Source organism: Silurus meridionalis, chromosome 23 (genome assembly GCF_014805685.1).
Source record: "Silurus meridionalis isolate SWU-2019-XX chromosome 23, ASM1480568v1, whole genome shotgun sequence".
Classification (NCBI taxonomy): Eukaryota; Metazoa; Chordata; class Actinopteri; order Siluriformes; family Siluridae; genus Silurus; species Silurus meridionalis.
Window position 1 is genome coordinate 5,356,966 of NC_060906.1, and position 24,047 is coordinate 5,381,012.

General features: G+C 35.5%; 1 protein-coding gene and 2 long non-coding RNA genes across 3 annotated transcripts in view; 2 read left to right on the plus strand and 1 right to left on the minus strand.

Annotated features, from left to right (window-relative positions):
* Positions 1–24,047, plus strand: part of LOC124377359 (NACHT, LRR and PYD domains-containing protein 12-like) — an 839,056-nt gene that overhangs the window by 674,924 nt on the left and 140,085 nt on the right. The window lies entirely within an intron of this gene.
* Positions 14,433–15,437, plus strand: LOC124376868. The gene is made up of 2 exons (XR_006923934.1): positions 14,433–14,757; positions 15,152–15,437. It is a non-coding gene; the product is annotated as an uncharacterized LOC124376868 (long non-coding RNA).
* On the minus strand, positions 17,328–17,897 carry LOC124376932. Its single transcript, XR_006924017.1, has 3 exons — positions 17,745–17,897; positions 17,527–17,620; positions 17,328–17,436 (listed from the first exon to the last, which is right to left on the minus strand). It is a non-coding gene; the product is annotated as an uncharacterized LOC124376932 (long non-coding RNA).

Sequence of the window (24,047 nt, forward strand, 5' to 3'; positions counted from 1 at the left end):
GCTCCACTTTAAAAAAACATCAATTCAGAAGGTTTTTTGTTTCTAGGTGGGGATTTTAATTGCACTGAAAATGCAAATGAAAATTAGCTCTCAAAAAACACCTGTACAGCTGATCAGAACTTCTGATTTGTGTGACATTCGGAGGAACATGAACACTAAGACCAGGCAGTAAACATGACCCACAGCAGGGATAATGTTTTATCTATGGCGAGACTCGATAGATTCTATGTATTCAGTTTTGATGCAAATTGTTTTAAAGACTGTAAAATCGTCCCGCAATGGAAACACTAGAAAACTACAACCCCAAATCAGAAAAAGTTGGTACAGTATGGAAAACGCAAATAAAAAAAGAAAGTAGTGATTTCTAAATTTACTTTGACTTGTGTTTCATTGCAGACAATATGAACACAAAATATTTCATGTTTTCTTTGGTCAAAACTTCATGTCATTTGTAAATATACATCCTTTCCTGTTATTCAGACCTGCAACACATTCCAAAGAAAGTTCATGGAAATCCAGGAAGAGAGAGGGAGAAAAAAAAGAAAAGGAAAATAGTGCACTTATGGTTCTAGCACACAGATGAAGAACAGAAAATGATCCAGGTTCAGAGGAAATAAGGGGCTCGCCAGTCTCCACCAATGTTGAGCTCCTAGCTGATGGTAGAAACGATTCTAATTCCAGAGCTCCGAGAACTCCTCATCCAGCATCAAAGAGAGATGTCAAACAAATTGGAAAGAAGGAACAAGGGGAGGGGAAAAAAAAAACAACCATGCGAAGACAAGGCAGGAAAAGAATTTATTGCAGTAAATTGCAGTATAATTTTCTAATTATAAAATCAACTGTTTATTTATCACTTCACTCAGATGTTTAAACATTTCAGAGGACTTGTATGTTTTTTGTGCTTTTTTCTTGGGCATCTCTGTTACAAGTTGTTTTGTAGTTTTATTACAGTGTCAGATTCTCATGTTGATTCTGATTCCGTGTTCAACAATGGCAACACATGTACTGTTTTATGTTACACAATGTTGTGATTGCAGCTTGAGAAACTCCATGCCATTGGATACAAGGCTGTTCTGCTTCTTGGCAAGGAGACCAAAAAGAATGAATTCTAATTTGAAATATTAACCCCTCTCTGCACACTCTCCACCTATGCCCAGGACTACCTTCAGAAGATGGGTTCACTTTATGAATACCTTTGTGAAGGTAAGATACAGCACTGCATTCTTAGTCACAGTTCACAACTTGTGTTAAGTATGGCAAAGATTTGCATCAACATTTAAATCTTAAAGTGACGGCTCCCCCCTAAAACTTGAATTCATCGCCTTAAACTCCTAACCTCCTTGACAGTGGAAACTTAGGAGAGGTTTCCATTTTTATATAACCAACACAGAGTTTGTTAGCACAATACTGTGTCTTTTAATACAATTCAACTTTTAAATATTAATTTAGCTTTTGACACGGCCAAACAGCACTTCCTCAAACCATTTTCTAATATTTGGCAAACTACAACATGTCTCCAAAATATATTTTTACCTGTCCACTGTCACAGTTTTATCTGCATAGTATTGTGAAGTTTGAAAGTAATTGCACAAAATTTGCTGATGAAGAACTATGACGGTTTGTCCTTTATTTTTATATTTATCAGTCGTTGATGACTGAAATGTAGTTTTAGAGTGAACCATCTCTTAAACTATTTTCTTATTCAGTCCCCAAAAGAAAGCAAGCTTTTGGGAATGTTGGAAAGAGCACAACACATGCATGTCAAGTTCCAGCTCACCACATTTGCAATTTGGCATCTACGAACCCACAGAATTTGACTATGATTTAAACAGATTAACATTTAAAACATAGAGATTAACCATGAGTTTAAACTGCACCTGTTTTAAGTAAGCAAAACACTTGTTCAACTTGCAGAGGATGGAACCAGGATTCCAGTGGCAATGATGATCAGCTGATGACGCTGCGTCTCACACCCTGTGATCCATTGGAGAACACAAGCAACCTAGAGGAGGTGAGGACCACACAGGTGGAAGAGACAAGAACATGCTGGTGGAGCCCATGAGTAATTCAGAAGGGCAGGTGAAGCGGATCAGCACTGCAGAGGAGCAGGTGGAGCAGATCAGCACTATGGAGGAGCAGGTGGAGCAGATCAGCACTATGAAGAAGCAGGTGGAGGGGATGAGCACTGTTTTAAATATATTATTTTACGGTTTTGGGAATCAAATATTGGCAAAAGTAATTAGTAAATGTCACAAACCAGAAATATTTATGAGATTAAATAATTAAGAGTAGCTCTGCCTTAATGATTGTTCTTCATCATCATTGGTGCTGATCAGAGGGGGAGGAGCCTTGAACAGAAAAAAAGATGCATGCCATTAGCAGTACTAAAAAGGAAAAAATAAACTAAATGAAAACCCAAGCTGATGACTTTGTGAAAGCGATTTCCCTTAGTTCATCTGGTATTATTTAATACCATTTCTCTTTCTTGGTGTTAGTTTTTTACTTTCTTTTGCTAAGACAACCTTATTGAGTTATGGGTTGTGTATTGTTCAGTCTTTTGTGAAGTCAGACATTTTAAAATCATACTGTGGATAATTCCTCTGAAATGTTTAAACATCTGAGTGAAGTGATAAATTAACAGTTGATTCGCATGGTTTTTTTCTCCCTGCCCTTGTTCCTTCTTCCCAATTAGTTTGACATCTCTCTTTGATGCTGGATGAGGAGTTCTCGGAGCTCTGGAATTAAACTCGTTTCTACCATCAGCTAGGAGCTCAACAATGGTGGAGACTGGCGAGCCCCTTGTTTCCTCTGAACCAGGATCATTTTCTGTTCTTCATCTGTGTGCTAGAACCATAAGTGCACCATTTTCCTTTTCTTTTTTTTTCTCCCTCTCTCTTCCTGGATTTCCATGAACCTTTTTTGGAATGTGTTGCAGGTCTGAATGACAGGAAAGGATGTATATTTACAAATGACATGAAGTTGACCAAACAGAACATGAAATATTTTGTGTTCATATTGTCTGCAATGAAATACAAGTCAAAGTAAATTTAGAAATCACTACTTTCTTTTTTTATTTGCGTTTTCCATACTGTCCCAACTTTTTCTTATTTGGGGTTGTAGTTTTCTAGTTTTTCCATTGCGGGACGATTTTACAGTCTTTAAAACAATTTGCATGAAAACTGAACACATAGAATCTATCGAGTCTCGCCATAGATAAAACATTATCCCTGCTGTGTTTTGTGTTTTGGAATTTTGCTTGTACTTTTAAAATGTGCCCTTCAACTATTTCTTCCATTTTGTAAGAGGTTGGTAGAAAGTGTTTTGAAAAGAGTATTGCTACTCCTCCACTAGTAGAGCACATCCAATCCACTTCAGTTTTATGATCCCTGTGTGATTCCTGAATAAACATGACATCAATCCGTTTCAGCTTTATAAACTCAAACAACACCATTCTTTTCTGAGCAGCTCTAGCAGCATTTAGATTAAGAGTTCCTACTTTTACATCCTTCATATTGGAAATAGAGAACAACATACCTATACAGTACAGTACAGTGCAGTAGTGACACTGGGCACCAGTTCTTCAGCTGGATCAGGTCTCCCTTCTTTGCAGCAGGCGCTTTTCTTCTAAACAGTTGTAGCTGCTAATTCCAGGTCTTTCTGAAGCTCTCCACAAGTGGTCCTTGGCTCTTGGACAACTCTTTTGATATTCTATTTGCTCCTCTGTCTGAAATTTTGTGAGGAGCACCTGGTCATGGCTGCTTTATGGTGAGATGATGTTCTTTCTACTTCTGGATTATGATCCTAACAGTTCTCGCTGGAACATTCAGAAGTTTAGAAATCCTTCTGTAAACAATGCCATTAGTATGTTTTGCAACAATAAGGTTGTGAAGGTCTTGAGAGAGCTCTTCACTTTTACCCATCATGAGATGTTTCTTGTGTGACACCTTGGTAATGAGATCTTTATACAGGCCATTAGTTGGGACTGAAGCAGCTGATATTGATCTTCACTGACACGGGGCAGAACTGCTTTCTAATTACTGATTGATTTCAGCTGGTGTCTCGGCTTCCATGTCTTTTTTCACCTGCCTTTCTTCATGTGTTCAACACTTTTTACCAGATGGATTAAAATTAAAGTAACGAGTCTGTTTTTGAAAATGTAAGAAGTAGAAAGTACAGATATTTATGGGTGAAAAAATTAATGAGTAAAAGTAAAACGTTTTGCGAAAAATAAAATGAAGTAAAAGACTGATTAAAATTACACTTAAATTGTACAAGAGTCTGTTATTATCAATATAATCATCTTTATAATAATAATAATAATAATAATAATAATAAATCTAGTAATGTATCTTGTAGGTTCCCTGGTGGTCTTTAGGCCATTAGGGTTGCACAAGCCTTAGTGCAGGTCCCAAGACCGGATAAATGGGAAGGGTTGTGTTAGGAAGGACATCCAGCGTAAAAACATGTGCCTAATCAAACATGCGGATGATCCGCTGTGGCGCCCCCTATTGGGAGAAGCCGAAAGAAAGTTTTAGTAATGTATTTTGTATCTAACAATATTCTACATATATAAAAAATAGGATAGCTATTATACAATTTTTAAATATATAATATAATAAAGAATATATAAAAGTAACAACGATTGTTATTATTATTCATTTTATTATTTACTTAATTATTAATGATTCACTCAGAACTCGTCCATTGTTATTAGATATAAATATAAAAAAAGGACAAAAATGTAAACTTTATTTAAAAACTTATTTACGACATCCTTCATTTAGTCGGATATTTAAAAAATAAATCTACCGAGAAATAAATATTAAACATTTGTTTTTACTGATTAAAATCTGGCATGAAGCACAGGTCCGACAAGTAAAAACCGTCCGTGTGGAAACAGAGCAAAAATACCAAAAGTACCGCTTGACGACAAGTTGCAATGTCTCATATCACCACTAGATGGTAGCATTTTACTACGACAAAAATCGCCGATGTTCAGATGTTTTGTTTTTTTACCTCAAATTTCATTAAAATTACACTTAAACTGTACAAGAGTCTGTTATTATCAATATAATCATTTTTCTAATAATAATAATAATAATAATAATAATTATTATTATTATAATAATAATAAATATAGTAATGTATCTTGTATCTAACAATATTCTACATATATAAAAATATGATAGCTATTATAAAATTTTAAAATATATATTAGAATAAAGAATATATAAAAGTCACAACGATTTCATTCATGTTATTATTTGCTTAATTATTCATGATTCACTGAGAACTCGTCCATTTATTCGAACATATACTGTATGTGTGTGTGTATATATATATATATATATATATATATATATATATATATATATATATATACATAGTGAAACCTCGGGTTACGAGCGCCCCTGGATACGTAAAATTCAGGTTAAGAGTCGCAATTTATAAAAAATGTTGCCTCTAGTTACGAGAAATTTGTTAGGATACGAGCGTTGTGCACGGAAAAATCGCAGGCAGGTTAGTTTTTTTACGTATCGCCACGTGCTCTCGCTGCGCTCTCGTTCAGCACATACACATCCGCTCGTCACTCTAACAGTGTGAAATTACTGAACTTTAAATACTGTACGTATTCCTATCACCATGCCATAAAATCACCCGATTAGGTACTTGCACAGAGGGCTATAAACTCTTTTAATGACGCTATGTCTCACTTCAGTGATATTTTAAAAAGTCGCAATAAGCAACTTTCAATTGAAAAATTCTTTACGAAAGTGGACAAAAGCCATCGTAGTGAAACAAAGCAAAGTGAATCTAAAAAAAGAAAATTAATTGATGACAATGATTCGGGTGACAGTCTGCCCGACATCATAATGGAAGGAAATTCTCCTTCCAAACAATAACTCTTCCTCCTCCCGCTTCTACGGACGTCATCTCCATCATGCACGCAGCGAGACTTCTTAAAGGTAAGGTACCATTTAAAGATTTATTTTTTATATGTTTTTATGTTTTTATATGATACGATTTCAATATAACATGTTAAAAGTAAATTATATTTGTGAATATTGGCGTTATTAAGAAACACTTTTTGGGTGTCCAGAACGAATTACCGAAGTTTCTATTCATTCTTATGTGGAAATTTGTATGGGGATACGAGCTTTTCAGGTTAAGAGTAAAGTGATGGACCCAATTAAACTCGTAACCCGAGGTTCCACTGTATATATATATATATAATTTTAGTCGGATATTCAAAAAATAAATCCACAGAAAAATAAACATTAAATATTTGGTTTTACTGATGCGCCAACTCTCAAATCAGCACTAAAATCTGCCATGAAGCGCAGGTCCGACAAGTTAAAGCCGTCCGTGTGGAAACAGCAAAATATCGAAAGTACCGCTTGCGACAAGTTGCAATGCCTCATATCACCACCAGGAGGTAGCATTTTACTACTACAAAAATCGCCGATGTTCAATTTTTTTATTTAACTGAATAAAATTACACTTAAACTGTACAAGAGTCTGTTATATTTACTATAATTATCTATCTATCTATCTATCTATCTATCTATCTATCTATACAGATGTGTTTATATCTCTGAGAACTTATATATAATACAACATTCAAACTGATGGATATTTTTTTAAGTAAATAAAAGTGTGTGATTATTTGATTTATCCTAAAAAGTGTGTGTGTTTGTGTGTGTGTGGCATGTATGATGTACAAACACTCGTTCATGTGGTACCGCAGTACATTTATACACGTCGTGAATAAATATGTTGCATTGAAGGTTTTGCTCCTCCTAGAATCAATGCAGGTGATGTTGCTCCCATCAAAATAAAAACAGCCCTGTTAAAAACAGCTGTAAATCTTATATGTTCCAACAGAATATTGTGAGGGACATTTATGCTGCAATAAAAACACATATATAAAATGCATAATATGAATGTATTTTTAATCACATATGTTCTATAACTCCTACATATGACTAAAGCCTTATAGATGTTCATGATGTAAAAACACAGGGAAAGATAATTGAATATGAAATCTGTACTTCACTCATGACTTTGCTCTTATCTTCACCTACGTGTGGTCTTTATGCCTATAGTCAATAATAGTCATACTGTATACTGATTTTCACATTTAGATACAATCACCAGATTTCATCTTCCTTTGTGACAATTTCTTTATCACAACTTTATCACAGTTCTACATTTAGTATATACAATAGTTCTATTTTGAACCTACAAACATAAAACTTTACAAGATCTCCAAGTGATTCTTACACATATCATTTACAAACATGACTTTCTGTCACATATATTCAGAACAATTTTTAACCCCTTTATTTTTAATATTTTAGGTCACAGTTCTAGAAATATTTTTAATTTAACTTTGATTATTTACAACAATATGTTCTGATTTGTTCACAAACAACAGGACCAGACTGTTCACAATGAATGTAAACACATGGTCTCATAATGTCATTGCTGTCAACTGCTCTTTCAAATCCTGTAGGAAAATAAACAGTCTTCATGAAGGTTAATGATATTTTGACAGTAGATCCTCGAACCAGATTCTGCACTGTACAATCTCCACATTTTTCTGACTGCATGTAGACGATGTTGGTCATCACTGACACAGAGAAAGTATAAAACCTTAAAAATACTGCCGTCTTTCCATATCACAACAGAGTTGTTCCTTATATTTGTCTTTGTATATGTTTGGCTGTGAATGACTTCTACATTGACAACTTTTCTGTTCTAGTAGCTGCCAGTAGAGGTCACGGGTACATCTAGCAATACATGTAATGTGTTTATATCATTTTCAGACACAGGCCTAATCTTTGGCACTGCAAGTGCAGTCACGCTGTCATATCTAGCACAGTTCCTTATGTGATGTTTACTGGATGTCATTTCTTTGTAGAATGATTTTATTTCAGGTGAGACATCAGGAGATGAGCAGGTCTAAGCTATGCATGGCAATGCACGAGACCATGCTACCATTTTGTAAATCTGCTGAGGTACTGCATTACTGATTTTTACTTGCTTGAGCAAGTAGCCATTATAATTCTCAAACATAAAATCAGACTGGGTGCAGAGAGGATCCACATTCTCAACACTCTTAGTCAAATGCAGGAGTGAATGCACATTGTAGGTCATCGGATCTTCACCATACAAAGACTGAACTAATTTAACATAAATCTCAAGAGCCTCATGAGCATGGTCAATATCTTCTTGACAAATGTCTAAAAATAGCAAAATGTACATGTAAAGCCCAGTGGCAAAGATACTTGTTTGTAAGTTTCCCCTTCAGGACTGGCAAACTGTAATATTAAAGCCATTTCTGCCATTCGTGAGCTTTCCAAAACCTACGCTCAACAATAGACCGTGGGATTCAGGAAAAAAAGCTTGGAAGCTTGATTGCTAAAAGATTTCCATCTACTCTAAAAGTGTTAAAACCAGTATTCCATGGTTGACTGTAGCTTCCAATCTCACCTATTTGCACAGTTGTGTTGTGATCTCTAAGGTCTGGCATCTCCTCCAAACAAGGATACACTCGCACAGTCCCAGTGCCTTTTCTCACTTAAACACCTGGATGAAGACAGTGTCCACACCAGTATGCATCAGATCTTATATTTAATTTTATCTACACATTTAGAGACAATGTATGTAACAAAATGTGAACCAAAATTACATACAAATGTCCTTATTTACCTGCAGCTCTGATGAAATCCCCTCTTCTGCAGTTACTGATGGATGAGACACAGGGCTGTAACCTTTAAAAGATCAAGACTTTTTAAGATATACAATTTGAACTATCAATAGAAAATATAGCAATAAAAACATGTAGAAATATAGCTAAATAGAAATAGGTGATCTTTACCTGTATTTCTTTGAATATAGACTCCTCAGTCCTCAGTGGTAGATTGACCTGGATTAGGGGACAAAATGAACTGATAAATGTGAATATGAAGAGAATGTTATTTAAGAAATAAAGATTCAAGTATTAAAAGATGATTTTTTCTAGGGAGGGAAACTCACATTAGTGTTTGATTATTGTGACTGTGTTTTCATTTCAGAGTGGTGTAACATATTCTAAAAGAAAGCAGTACATCAGTTTATAAAAACAATGTGCTTGTTTTGTTTATTTGTTTGTCTTTGTGAATGCAATACGCTTCCATAGTTTGATGTGTGAAATCTAGCAGTAAATCCTACAGAACCTACCATGAGCCTTACTCTTTACTTTTTCATAATTCTAATAAACTATATCACATTTTTTTGTTTGGAATTTAATTATACCAAAGGATCTTTTGAAAGAAATGTTTTGGATTGTTTACAACACAATTAAAAAAATAATAATTAATGTAGTGTTTTTGATTTGGGAATCAGGGTCAAAGGAGTTGGATGGTATTTGTTATTTCATAAATGTAAAGTTAAAAAATGTAAGTTTTTTTATTGATCTAAAACTATTATATGATTCTCTTTACTCAGCACTTCATAAGACAGCTGCTAAAACATCTGTACTACTACTAATAATAATAATAAAAAATTGTTTCGCTGCAAGGGTTACCTTGTGTTCCGGTTGTGTTTATACTTTATTGTGTTGTGTCAGTTCAAGTTCAGGTGTTGTATACATCCCATGTGAGTGCTAGATTAATATTAATAAATAAATAAATAAATAAATAAATAAATAAATAAATAAATAAATAAATAATGATACATTTGAAAGAAAGTAAGAAAGAAAGTAAGAAAGAAAGAAAGAAAGAAAGAAAGAGTTTTGGATAGTGGATGTCAGCATTACCCATGATCCTCAGCCTCCGTTGCTATTTTTCTCATTGTGCTCAAACCAGTGTCCAGGTGAGTTACGAGACTCATAACTAATGATCACATTTAGTTTAAATATTGTAACTGATGCCTTTTATTCCCATTAAACGCACATGGTTTCAGTGAAAAAGAAAAAAAAACACAGGTGAAATTGTTCTAAACGGGGTCGATAACTTCTGTATGACACACAAATGGACTGAACTGTATTCTGTATTTCCTCAGATGGATGTGCACAGAGGACTGTGTTGAAGGAAATGGACTTGTATTTTTAGAATGCTCATTGATTTACCACATCAAACAGTGTATGCATTGTATAGATTGCCAAGCAATGGTGTGGGGGATTTTAGGTATTATAGGGGTGTGAGTGTATTATAGGATATAACTGTTGTGTAACTTTATATTACTGCACCATTGAATATAAACATTATAATATAAATTCTTTTTTAAAGATTATTATGGCTGTTTTTCTTCAGACCAATTCAAAAACAAATATTTTTACGCAGCAAACACACACTGTTTTATATGTTCTGATTTGACTTTATGTTGTATGTTATTACAGTTAACAAATAACTTGATTCTCTGTTCTGTTGCTGCTTTTCAAGTGAATTTAACCACATGGTCCAGTGTTATTAAATACAGCCTTATGGTGTTTTTCACAAATATGCACACACATAATGTGGTGTATTTTCACTGCTATTGTTGTGAATGGCAGAAAATTAAACATTTCCAAAGATGACCATTTTATATTTTTACTTTTCTATACATTGTTATTTAAAAATATGATAGCTTTATGGTAGATACACGGTAATAGCTGAAGGAAAAAGAAAGAGATACACTATAAGGACAAAAGTATTGGGACACCTGACTTTCACATCCATAGTTGGTTCTTTCCTAAACTGTTAACGCAAATCTGAAGACACACAATTGTATATGATGTGTTTGGATGCAGTAGCATGTAATTTCTCTGCACTTGAACCAGGAGACCCAAACCTGTTCCAGCATGACAATACCCCTGTGAACAAAGCAAACTCCATTAAGATATGCTTTGCATTGGTTTGAGTGTAAGATCTCCTGCAATAGAGCTCTTACCTCAACCCTATTGAACCCAAGTCCTCTTCACCTCACCTACATCAGTACCTGACTTTACTAAGACCCTTCTGTCTGAATGAGCACAAATCTCCACAAACACAATCCATAATCTAGTGGAACATCTTCCCAGAGAGGGAAGGATATTATAAGAGCATAATGAAGACTAAATGTGGAATGGGATGTTCAAAAATCACATATAAATCTTATAGCCAGGTGTCCACAAACTTTTAGCAATTTCAAGGAGTTTATCCTCTCAATAAACTTGAGCAAAATCTTAGGACTAAAGGAAATACATTGGCTAATAAAACAGATTCTGCACAGTAAAAACAGAAGTGTTAATTTAACTCTTAAAGAGTTGAATTTGACTCTGTTTCAGATAACATTTGGTCCCACTCGAAATCAGTGTAAAATTTACTCTTTGGTCAGTGTCAAATTTTTAGAGTTAATTCTACTCAATATTGTGTAAAAAATAATAATGAAATGTGTAAAATTATTTAACACTGTAGGGTAATCACCTTGTTAAGAGTAATATTATTACACAGTATAGAGTTAATTTATCTAAAATTTTACTTAAAAAAAATGACACTTAAAGTGTAATATTTACTTTACATTTCTCTACAGTGTTTTGAAAAATATATAAATCATAAGATGCAGTGTTACTGAATTTTAGAACTATCAACTACTATCCAAATAAAAACAATCACAATAATACTAGATCACAGAACTCACAATTTATTGTAAATATAAAGCATTTTAATGTCATTGAATTTACAATGGAAACAAATTTTCATGTCTCTGACCGAAACATGTATAACATCATAAAAATGTTTACCAGAGAAAGCAATATGGCACGACAAGGAGAGTTGTGTCATTCCCTCCATATGACATTTGTATGTCAAAAGGCCTAGGGTAATGCAGGTCATCAACATGAAAAAACAAAATCCTGCTTTGCTCTGATCACCTCATATGCATGGAAATGTTCTTGAAAAGTTACTGTACTTAAATGCACTGTGAGTAGCAACAATTTTTCACACATTATCAGAACTGACTCAATCTGATAAAACACGGGCACTTCAGATTCAACTTTGCCACAGATAACCAAGTTTGGGCGATAAACAAAACCATTATGTTTAGCCCAATTAACCTTCATAACCTGAATGCTACTGGGCACTTGCATTGCCATAGCAATTTCAGAACCTCCTTTTACCATATTTAAAGACACCATTTTTCCTGGACCAATGTCTAACCGACTAAAAGTTGTTGAACTTCGCCAACTGTATGCCATATGATTCTGATGCTTTTTTGCCAGCGTTTTGGTAATATTTTTAAATGATTTAAGCTGTTTTTTGAAAAAAATTATGCTTGCCTTCATACCTCATCCACCAACTATGAAGGACAGGCCCAATTTTCTGGATGCAGCGGGGATAGTGGATAAGAAAATGGTGCTTTGGTAAAAGGTTTTTCTGAGGATACAACTTCTTAAACAGTGTGTGGTGATCCACAATTAAATGTTTTAAATATACACATAAACCTTGAGATAACATGGGCGAGAATATAATGTTTATTATTTGAAGTAGTAAAAGAAGCAGGCCCCAGTGTTGGTCAGTAGAAGTTACTAAATCTCCAAAGATAAGAGGAACATTCCGAAGTAAGCACCAGGACTGAACTGCATTCAGTCCCAGATCATTAGATCCTTCACCTAAATTAACAGCTACAGGCCTGTTGTTTCTCTCCATGAAACCATAATCAAAACTTTCTATTCTTGAAATTATTTCTGCTGATGTAACATGTTTTTCCTTCAAATACAGAAATAATAATTTTAATTCGTACTGGCCCACCCCTTCTAACACATCATGCATCACATCAACTGAAAAGTTCTCTGTTGTGTGAAAATACTCCAATGAATTTAATATGCATGACCTTTTCACACCAAAAACGTATGGAAGGGATGGATTACAAGCCATTTCTTGACAGTGAGCAGTGTGTATATCTTTGGTGCGCAAAACTACTTTGGAAGAATCTTCAGAGAATTCTGTCTGAAAATCCTCCTTTTCCGCTAAACAGAACCTGCAACAGTACCTTGCACTGAAAGACTCCACCAGACCAAACAAACTATGCAAACCCAAATGATCCCCAGTAACCTGTACTACAGTGCCACGAACATAACCATTGTATAATAGAATCTCAATACCATCACTCTCTAACACTTTAATGTCTCGAACAATGGGAGCAAAAATTTCACTAAAACCATACCGTTTAACATCTTGAGTATGAAATAAGGCACACAGGTGTATGTTAGCTAAGAAAGAATTCCATTTTGGAGAGAAGTTTCTTAAAGTAAAATATACTCCACCCAATTTATGAATACCTCGCTTAGGACCCAGAGGGTTGGTGACCTCAAAGTCATCATAGAACATCTGGATCTGTATTGTCTGCTTCTCAGTTGAGAACAGGGGGTGACTTTTAAAAAAAGATCCATCACAAATATCTCTCAGTCTAGAGTCGCTGGTAGCTGAGCTTTGCAACATTTCTGCAACATACTGACTTTTATATATTGACTGCAGTGTAGATAAAATTGGAATATACATGAATTTATCTTGAACCACTACCTGATTATATGTTCCAGTCTTTTTATTTCGTCTTGTGTCAAATCTTGAACCAATCACACATTCAACTGGTTCTACTATTTCCCACTTGTCAGTCATAAATTTTGATCGCTTGTATTCCGAATTAAGAATTGTGAAAGGATTCTCTAACCCCTCAAAACACCTCAACCGCACATTTCTGTTTCTCTTTTATTACTAAATACATGCTTTATCACTGTCTCTTTGGCATGTTGATGGATATCTTGAACAATCTCTTCCATGGAAATCACTACAGAATTCAGTGTACTTTGACCAACACCTGCTGCCTTTAGATCAGAAATTACAGCTGAACAACTATTTACAATGTATGCTGAAGAGAACTGTGACTTAGCCTCTAAATATTCAGTCGATTCTTCAACATGAGAAACATTACTTGTATTGACGGTACTTTGAGGATATGATCATATTCTACAGAATCAACTAAACCGATTCCATGGCACTTATTAAGATGCTTTCTTAAACCAGAAAAACTACCAAACGAACGTGAGCATCCTTCTTGACCACACTTCAGAAAAAGAGTCCTACCTGTACATAGCCCATGAATTACCTTAAAGTGTTTAACAAGGTTGTTTGGACTTCCATGGTCACTTTTGCAAAGAAAACACTTCATAGCTTTATCTCAACTAACGCACCATTCTTGCCCGCAACTCTGCAACTCTAGGAGTCTCCTTTGTTTCCCCCATGTCGATGTTATAGATGGTTGTTTAGACAAAAGTAAAAAAAGCTGCTCAGGGAAAAACTATATGACGTACCAACGACGTAATGGGCTTTAAAGAGTTCATCAAAAGCTCCAAGTGAACCTGTTGCCTTGCATGTGTAGTGGGACGAACTGTGAGTGTCCCTTTAAATTGTCATGAAAGCATCAGCTGTCCAATCAGATACATGCAAGACTATATAAAAGGGGACTTTTAATGCACCATGTTGTGTGATCACCGCTTGTGTGTCATTGCCCGAGGCCCGCCCCTTCCTGGTTTAGACTCTTCCTGTCTCACAGGTATGTGCTTGCTAGCAAGTGTGTATCAACGTGTGTGTTTGTGGTAACTAGCGTTATTTGAATTATAGTTTCCAACGTGTAATCATTCCATGTGGCTCGGCGACTGCTTTTAAACATGAACCCGCCGTAATCCCGTGCCTTCTTGCCGGTTTGATGTCCATTTGCCTGTGCGGCTGGACTTGTGGTCGAAACGACAATATTAAGGTGGAATAGTTTTAAGAGGAGTCATTCAGTGCGGCCTGCGGGGCAACGTACTTTGATGCTGCTGCTTTGTTTTTACTCTGCTTTGTTTTACTTAATTTTGTATGCTTTGTGTTACTTTACTTTGTCTGCTTTGCTAGCTTTGTTTATGCTTTGTTTTTCTTTGTTTTGTTTTACTTTACTTTGTTTGCTTTGCTAGCTTTGTTTGCTTTGCTAGCTTTATGCTTGTTTGCTTTGCTAGTTTTGTTTATGCTTTGTTTTACTTAATTTTGTATGCTTTGTTTTACTTTACTTTGTTTGTTTGCTAGCTTTGTTTATATATTCATTCAAACAACATTCAATTATTATTTCTATTTCTTGTGTGATTTAAATTTGGTTAACAGTGTCTTTGTTATAGGAACCGAGGCTTCAGGCAGACGGCTAGTTGGCCTTGGCGTGCGGTGGTGGGACTCTATCACAGGGTGCAGTGTGTTCACGCTTGGTCTTACCGTGTTTGTGTGAGTGTGTGTGGTGCTCTTGTGCATTTGGTGTTATGCTCCTGGCGATATAGTAGCCGCATACTCATTAGGCTAGTTTACCTGCTTTAGGTAAGCCTCGGTTTCCTTTTATGCCTATTTTATTCCAGCCCATGTTTTAAAAGTAATATTTATTGTGAAATAAAACATTTTTTTGTATCTTTGGTATCCACGTCTCTTGCCTCTGTTTATTGAAACCACGTACCTGTGTCTTTTGTAGGTGATTTAATTTATAATAGTGTTCCCTGTTAACAGGGTGGCGTAGTCAGCTGAGTTATAGTTTCTGTCTAATTAACGTCCCGCCACACATGGAAGTGCATACTTGTCAACCACAATGAAGTAGGAGTGAATGGTGCTCTGTGTGGATCCCTGGGCGAGAAGGTAGGGCTGACTGCTTTGGGTGATGTTGCCTAGATGCTGCTGCACACTGGTTCCAACCTACCAACAAAACACATTCAACAGAATTGTTTTGGTGACTAACTTCTGACAATAGATCATATCACCGCCAACTGTGCACATGATTGAGGTGATGGAAGATATATTTAAAACAACTGTTGAAGAATTTGTTCACTTTGAAAAATGTTTTTGCTGATAATTTACTCACCCACATGTCAGCCAAGATTCATGTCTTTCTTTCTTCAGTCGAAATAAATGTAGGTTTTTGAGGAGAACATTTCAGGATTTTTCTCCATATAATGAACCTCCATGGTGACCAATGGTTTGAGGGTTTAAATGAAGGGGCAAATGTCTGTCTCAATGTAGTTTCAAAGACTTGACAATGCCCGCAGAGGAATAAGGGTATTATATAGAGAAACGACTGGCTGTTTTCAAAATAAAAATAATATACTTTTTAACCACACTTGGATCTTTCTGACATCGTGACGTAATGAGTGCCGCATCTTGAGATTCTACAACACTTTGTGGTATTTTTATTTTGAAAACGACTGATCATTTTTTGCTAGATAAGAACCTTATTTCTCTGCTGGGATCATATTGAGACTTTGAAGCTATACTGAGACAGACTTTCAACCCTCATTTGAACCCTCAAACCGTTGGTCACCATTTTAGTCCATTATATGGAGAAAAATCCTGAAATGTTTTCCTCAAAAACCTTAATTTATTTTCGACTGAAGAAAGAAAGACATGGACCTCTTGGATGACACGGGGGTTAGTAAATAATCAGCAAAAAAAAAAAAAATATTAAGTGAACTAACCCTTTAAGCATACCTTTTGAAATCTGATGAGCTGATCTACAGCTTGAAACGCAGAAAGCTTTCCCGGCCTCTTTCTACCGTGTGCAGATGGTGGTAGCAGATGTAGCAGCAGCAAAATGGCAGACATATCACTGTCCCAGCCTACAAATAAGTAAATAAAAACCTGGTTTACATTATGCCATAGCATAGCATTCAACATGACAACTTGCACCATTACGAAAATGTACACTACACACCTACATAACCCACAATAACAAGTAAAACAGTTCCATTCATACCATTCTCAACTTCAGCAGCTGACTCAGCATTGCACATCAAATCCAAGAGTTCTGTGGTGGGTACAAGTCCATGGCTTTCCTTTATTACTTTTGCTTTAAAAGTGGTTGGCCACTTCTCCAAAAATTTGTTGGCCGTGGCCTCACCAAACAGAAATCTGAAATCTTGTTCTATCTGCAATGTAACACACAAAAGTGATGAGTGATACATAATGCTACATTGGATATTTTGGTGATGCTGTGAATTAAGATGTCATACCAGTCCTGGTGTATCCAGAAATCGTGGGAAGACCAAGAAGACATTTGATGATTTGGCTTCATCGTTGACTATTGCTTGCCGATATATGAAAGTCATTTTCATTTTGTCACGGACAGTCTTTTCATCAGCAGAGTGTCTCAAAACAGCAATAGCTGCTTCCACATCCTCATCAGATGGCGCTCTGTCAAAGGTGGAGGGCTGACAAACACGACCTGGCCCACCAACTTAAGACAAAATAAAATGTTAAAAACTTTCTGTACAATTCACAGGTCACCAATATAATCACGTCACTGATCAGTAAACATACCTTTAGGAGATTTGCTGACTGAGGTACCTCTTTACTCTGCTGTTTTTCTTTGTATGGTCTTCAATCGCCATGCAAGGTATCCTGAACCACTCTCTGGATCGTAGTAATGTTCCTAATTGATTATAAATACATTTTAAAGGAGTACTATTAACATTTCAAAGAGTGAATATGTGCATAATGTTACAATAACCCATTTACTTACATATCCATGTTGTGAGTATGGGTCTTCTAGATAGGGAAACAAAGCTACTATCCCCTGTGCATACATCACTCTGACACTTTTGGGGGGGGATGTCCTAGCATATGAATTCAAAGGTAACATCACACTCAAATGACATTGCACAACACAATTTATATAATTAATATTTATAAAATAATATCAATGTTTATTTACAGCCCAGCTATATGCTTAATGCTTACCCATGTGTTTCTGTCATCTCAGCAGCAAGTATGTTAATCATCTGTCTTCTGGTGGCATCTGTCAGGGATTTGGTTTTTCCATACTCTTGCATAATTTGTTCACCACCAGGCTTTGATGTTAAGATTTTTTCAATCAAGTATAGGTGGAAATGTGCTTTCTGTTATTGTAAAACCATATGTGATAATGATTGAAAAAAAGTGTTATCTAAAGAACACTATCCATGGTGAAACAACATTCAGATTGGACAATTTAAGCAACTTGGACTTAGCAATTTCCACCACTTACCGCTTTTGCCTCGTAGTGTATGTGGCATGGCCTTTTAGGCTGGCTTCCTTCGGCAGCGGCTTCTTCTTCAACAGGGTCACACAGCGTGTAATTCAGGATGATGGTTTCATCAGATGTACCCGAGCATGATGATAATTGAGAGGCACCTGTTCATTATGAAATTGGAACAAAATATAGAAACATACTACAAGAAAAAGTTACTGGTATTTGAGGACAATAAATGTTCTCATTCCAGCCTTTACACTAAACAAACTAATTTGTGAATTGTCTGAATAAATACCAAGTCCTCCATTGCCCAGCATGATTCTCAGAGTTCCAGGTGACTCCTTCACTATTTCTTCAAAACCTCCATGTCAACTTCTGTGCCTGACTGGTCATACACCTTAATGTCTGGCTGCGTGCTTTTTTTAATTCAGCGTGAATTTTAGACACGCTGTTTAAAAAATTTAATAAAAAACATGCATTCCCTTCTCACAAGATTTAAAGTTCATATTTAAGTTTGCCTCATGTATTTACTAAATGATGAAGACAAGTATCTGCAGCCAATTTTATGTAACTGAAGAGAAAATGATTATTGACCTAACTAGATATCATAACATAATTGGTTAAAGCTGTATTCTTTTGTCATTGTGTGATGTATATGCTATAGCTTTAACCTAATGAACCCACCTTCTTTCAAAAAAAGCATTGAATGTCAACTCAGACATCTTGATGTATTTCTGCTCTTTCCCGAATTGAACACGCAACAGCATTTTGCCCCTGTTAACAAAGAAAATATATATTCAAAATCATAATTTAGGGCTGGTTCAACTAAGAGTTACCTATCCATTTCTCTCATGCATTACTTAGATGTTACACTGCAATTACAAATGGCGGCTGAAGACAAAGTTGTGCTGGTTGAATATAACGTTTATTTTCTACAAATTAAAGCTAGTTAAAGTTAAGAGGCACAGTCTCAAATTAGCTACCAAATAACTGTGCCAAAGTTAGCTAGCTCATTGGCTATTTTAGTTCGAACAGTAATCCGTTAAAATTGTTAAGCCATGTTAAACAAACACGTCATGCAATCAGTGATCCAAGTTATCGTTTTATAAGACCAACATTAACTATCAGATGCATGCTAACATTACCAGTATATATAAAAACCTAGATTAACATTGCCTGGGAAGCTAAAAATACATTAGCTAAGAATAGCTATTAACTGTATTAAATCTTTTGTTGTTATAGTGACGGAGTTAACGTTATTTTACGATAAAACATTCTGACCAACTTCATTCATGAAAATATTGCAACAAATTAAGGAACAGTTTGGCAGAGTACGGATTGCTATAACTTGTAATATGACCTCACACTTTTAAAATTATGTAAAGTTAAAAAATACCGTTTTGGTGTGGACAACAAAGGATATTACTTACCTAGCAATATCAGTGATCTAGCGTTGCTCCTTCACAATCTTCCTCCACCGAAATTCGTGCTAACCGTTTGAGAAGCACAGCAGAGTGGCGGGTATTCATCACTGTTGTAGAGTTAAAATTGTCACTGCGTTTCTGCAGATTTTTACACTCACTTTTAACTCCACTGATAGAGCAACTTTACTCCCCAAAGTGTTGAAAATACTCTATCTGGGTTAAAATAACTTTACTCTGAAATATTAACACCCCATTTTTTACTGTGTAGATAGATAGATAGATAGATAGATAGATAGATAGATAGATAGATAGATAGATAGATAGATAGATAGATAGATAGATAGCAACAAAGAAAACTAATAATAGAGAAAGTGTTTGAATTCATTGTGCTGGATGATCAACACCTACCTCTTGCTGAGGATGTGGGATTTTAACACTTAATGGAGTTTTTGGAGACACGATTCTGTCCCAAATAAGTACAAGAAAGTGAGTGAATTCATTTTGAAATGTTTGGAAAATGTTTCCATGATCAGATTTACATCTGGAGCTCAGATGTGTGTCCTGTATATCATCATTAAGCCTGATTACTGAATTATTTTATTCTGATCTCTGGCATAATATATATATATAGTATATAATATATATCTAACAGCAAACTGGGTATTTATAGGTATTTATACTTTGGAGTTGTTTTTGAGTTAAAAACACTTGACGTATGGATTTTTCTTCTGTAAGCTTTTCGTGTGTAACTCCACCAGAAGCGCAGGAAAACGAGGCAGCAGAGCATTAAGCAGCGCTCATACTGAGCTAGGGATTAAAATCTGAACTAAAGATAGACTAAAGACACCAGGAAATGTTACATGTCCATGGGGAAATCATTCTTATTAGTAAATCATTAGTAAATCATTGGAACAGGTCAAAGCCATGCCAGTCACTGATAATGTAGGAAACTATCCAGCTAGTCAATTACTTGGTCACGACTGTCAGCCCTCACTTGAATGACTTTGTACACAAGAATGAACTCATAAATGTTCTTTTTTTATATTATATCTGATTCAGGAAACTTTTGTACAGGAGACACACACTTGCTGAGTGACAGTAAGAACTATCAATTTTATATGTATTTTCACTGTATATAGTATAGGAATCATTCAAGATCCCAACTCTCTACACTTTGTTGCAGCTGATGGATAACATACACTGATCAGCCATTGTAATTAAAGCACTGACAGGTGAAGGGAATAACACTGATTACTGGGGCACATGTTAAAGGGTGGGATATATTAGACTATTAGGGAATTGCCTAATGGCAGTGGCCTCTTTCAGCAGGATCATGTGCCCTGAAACACTTCACATATTGTTCAGGAACGGTTTGAGGAACATGGCACAGTTCAAGGTGTTAACTTGGCCTCCAAGTTCCTGAATATCGTTGAATTTGAACAGATAAATCAGGATTGTATTGATGTGACTTTAAAAGTTATGCCTCCTAAAAACTACAATTTTGATAATAACAATTTATCTATACATTTGAAGGTGAAAGAAGAATTCAAAAGGTTAACAGCAGTTGATCTGGAAATGTGATGTGTTGGTTGGGGACAGTGTGATGATGTAGTCTGGCATTTGTGTGCAGAGTGGGCTGAATAAAGAGGGTTTTAAGGATCAGAAAGGGGTGTTCAGTACTATAAGACAATACCAGGGGGACACTCCTGAAGTCCACTGTGATCTCCCCAGTCTTAATTATATAGCACAATTCTTCAAATGCTAATTCTGATTGCTTGAATAGAACCATAAAGAACTCACCAGACACTTCATTAGGTACATCTTTCAAGTTTTGCCTTCAGAACTGACTTAATTATTCATGTCATAGACAAAAAGGTGCTAAAAATCTTTCTTAGAGGTTTTGGTCCATATTGACATGATAGGATCATGGTGTGTTATCCTGCTGGTAATAGCCATCAGCAGATTGCAGAGAAATGGACATGGTCAGCAACAATACTCTAGTAGGCTGTGGCATTTAAACCATGTTCAGTTGGTATTATGGGACTTAAAGTGTGCCAAGAAAATATCCCCCACACCATTACACCACCACCAGCCTGAAGCGTTGATACAAGGCAAGATGGATCCATGCTTTTATGTTGGTTGCTCCAAATTCTGCCATGGCAAGGTTATAAATCAGACCAGGCATTGGTTTTCCAATATTTTGTTGTCCAATTTTGGTGAGCACATGTGAAGTGTAGCCTCAGATTCCTGTTCTTAGCTGACAGGAGCGGAACCGTTGTGGTCTTCTGCTGCTGTAGCCCATCTGCTTCAAGGTTTCAAGTGTTGTGCATTCAGAGATGCTCTTCAGCACAGCTCGGTTGTAACAAGATGTTATTTGTGTTTCAGTTGCCTTTCTATCAGCTCAAACCAGTCTGGCCATTCTCCTCTGACCTCTGGCATCAACAAGGCATTTTCACCCAGGGATCTACTGCTCACTGGATATTTTCCTTTTTTAGACCCTTCTTTGTAAACCCTAGAGATAGTTGTGTGTGAAAAGTTTGAGAAATACAGTACTCGAGACAAGTTGAACAGGTGTAACTAATGATGTCTTGTTATAATGCTGGTATTAATACATTTGAGCAACAGTGCTTTAAAGTGAGTTGTGTTGTTTAGTAAAAGCCTGTGTAAAGACTTGTATTAGATTAATTTACTCACTTCCTTTAGTAGACTTCAGCAGCTGGATTTAGAACAAGCTGAAAGTGTTTCATGGTCTGTTTAGGAAGCCTATATAAAGATCATTACAATTACATTTATAAAAATGTTTTCTCATGTCATGTTTTGCACATGTCTGTATGGTAGAAAGTTGATTATTTCTTTTACATTGTTGTTACAGTAAAATGATGGCTAAAATAAAATCTTTTGACTATGTATTTCACAGATCTTTAGTGTCTGCAGAAAAGGCAGGTGTTTGGAGGTGCAGTCACTGATGTGTAAGAAGACCAGTGGGGAGAAGAACACAGGCTTGCAAGCAATACCCTATAATTAAACCGTTTTTTTTTGTTTGTTTTTTAGTACAGTCATTGTGAACTGAACCCTGTTGACTTGAAACAACACACATTGAAGATTGTCACCAAACGGGGTTCTACAGATGGCAGTCTTTTAGAGGCAGGGATTGTTTTGGAGGGTAAACAAGTGATTGCAGGATTAAAGAGCATTCCTGCAGCATGTCATCCTGCTTGTCCTGATCTATGCAGTCAATCTGAGCTATCCCAAACCCCTGAGATACACATTTCAATTCTTCCAAAAATCTTTTAATGGAACTGTAATCAGTGGGAAACTGTTCCCAAAGATTCTGTCATTGAAAAACAAGTTGTTGAAATAAATGTGAGAGAAAGAGATAATGCCAAAATGCCAGGGTACACATACTTACAATCACACATCTGTACACAGCAGCATACTGATATACATGCAATTTGCACTGAATTAGATGTGTATGATAAACCAACTAATCACATACTTTTAATTACTTTCAAAAAAACTATCCATCTATCTGTTTGAATGTTGTATTGTATATTAAGTTCCCAGAGAAATTAAGCACATCTGGTGCTTTTCATGGCTTCAGAGTAACAGAGAGCTGGTTCATTTTTCCTGCTAGATTTTAGGTTTTCACAGAGCGAGTATATAATATAGATAGATAGATAGATAGATAGATAGATAGATAGATAGATAGATAGATAGATAGATAGATAGATAGATAGATAGATAGATAATATTGATCATAACAGACTCTTGTTCAGTTTAAGTGTAATTTTAACAAGTTAAATAAAAACTGTACATCGGCGATTTTGTAGTAGTAAATGCTACCGCCTGGTGGTAATATGAGGCATTGCAACTTGTCACCGAGCGGTACATTTGGTATTTCTACTCTGTTTCCACACGGGCGGTTTTTACTTGTCGGAAATGCGCTTCATGCCAGATTTTAGTGCTAATTTTAGACATGGCGACAAATATATATATTTTTTTAAATATCTGACTAAAGAAAGGACGTCGTGAATACATTTGTGTTGCGATTAAAGTTTTAATTTCGCCCATTTTATATTTGTTTTTTTATTAAAAATGGGCGAGTTCTCAGTGAATCATTAATAATTTAGCAAATTAAATAAAAATTAAATAAAATCGTTGTTTCTTTTATATATTCTATTAACTATTTTATAACATCTATCCTATTTTTATGTATGTAGAATATTATTAGACATAGATAAATTACTAGTTAAATTATTTGAGTTTTTTATATTTATATAAGTATGGTTAAATTCTATAAAACGTATTAAAGAAATGATATTTGATTAATTATTTATGATTTACTGAAACGTTATAATTTTTTATTAAGAATATAAACAAATATAAATAACGAAATTGAAACCTTCAATGTAACACATTTAATCACGAAGTGTGTTTATTAGTCGGATATTTAAAAAAATAAAAAATAAACACAAAATTTTTGTTTTATTGATGTGCCAAGTCTCAAATCAGCGCTGAAGCGCAGGTCCGACAAGTAAAACCGTCCGTGTAGAAACAGAGCGAAAATACCAAAAGTACCGCTCGACAAGTTGCAATGCCTCATATTAC